The following is a 1,265-nucleotide window of genomic DNA, read 5'->3' on the forward strand; positions in this document are numbered from 1 at the left end:
ATCGCACTTTTTGTGTGAATATAATTATAAATTGACAGATAAAATCTGAATTTAAATGACTGAGTTTTACTTGTTCTGTCTTTACTGTACGTCATTCTCACTCAGCTCCTTTCAGTATGATGGTCTTCAAACCTGTGTAATTCCTGAATCCATAAAGGGCAAGGAAGTCTACTAGGAATCCTTGAACTAATTGCAGTATTTCAAACCCTAATGGAAACTGTATATTTACTGATGATCAGAAACCTCACGATTTAGCTAGCATATCAAATTTCTTGATGTTGGTCCTGAAATATGTCAATAGAAGTTATCTTGGGTTGATTCAAAGGTATGATGTTATGTATGATTTGAATAAAAATAGGAAAAATAATTTTTTTTGCTTATTTATTTAGAGACAAGGTCTCACTGTTGCCCAAGCTAGCATGCAGAGGTGTCATCATAGCTCATTGCAATCTCCCCCTCCTTGTTCAAGCGATCCTCCTACTTCAGCCTCCTGAGTAGCTAGGACTACAGGTGTGCACCACCATACCCAGCTCATTTTTTAAATTTCTTTTGTAGAGCCAGGTCTGGCTATTTTGCTCAGGTCTCAACTCCTGGCCTCAAGTGATTCTCCTGTCTCAGCCTCACAAAGTGCTAGGATTGTAGGTGTGAGCCCCTGCGCCTGGGCAGAATCTTTACTTTTTAGTAGCTACTATTATGTTAACCGTAGAGACTAGGAGGGGCTTCTGTAAATGGGGTGGGCTGAATAGAGAGAACCCTAGACATTTTCTTCTGTGGTAAAAAATGTTTAAAAATAACAGTCACTTGTGGTTAAGCTCATGAGGTCTCTTTTTCCTAAACCATCTTTGCTGAGTAGAACAACATTTTTTCAGATTCCAAATAACATTTATTCCCAGTCCTTTTTCTTAACAAGGGTCTACATTGACTTTCTAGTATGTCATTATTAAACAAAACTACAAATTTCAATATGATTTGAACCTAAAGAATAAAATCATGATTTTTGACAAGCATGGGTATAGCTAAGTAAGAGCCAGATCATTTATCTGGACATACTTTATTTAAATCTATTTTAATCTAAGTCAGGAGGTATTTCCTGAATTAATTCCATTTTATGCCCAAATACTCTGGCGTGCCAAAGTTCTTTCCTATCAGTAAATCCTAATTAACCTCTTTAGTGAGCTTTGGAAATTATATTTTCCAGGGAATATATCCGTTTGTCTAAGATATGCATTTATTGGTATGAAGTTCATAATGTTTCCTTATTATCC

General features: G+C 36.0%; 1 protein-coding gene across 1 annotated transcript in view; it reads left to right on the forward strand.

Annotated features, from left to right (window-relative positions):
- Positions 1-1,265, forward strand: part of FARSB (phenylalanyl-tRNA synthetase beta subunit) — a 72,364-nt gene that overhangs the window by 10,924 nt on the left and 60,175 nt on the right. The gene's annotated exons all lie outside the window — the stretch shown is intronic.

The sequence above is a fragment of the Otolemur garnettii genome, unplaced genomic scaffold (assembly GCF_000181295.1).
Source record: "Otolemur garnettii isolate 467f Iridium unplaced genomic scaffold, OtoGar3 scaffold00013, whole genome shotgun sequence".
NCBI classification, from domain to species: domain Eukaryota; kingdom Metazoa; phylum Chordata; class Mammalia; order Primates; family Galagidae; genus Otolemur; species Otolemur garnettii.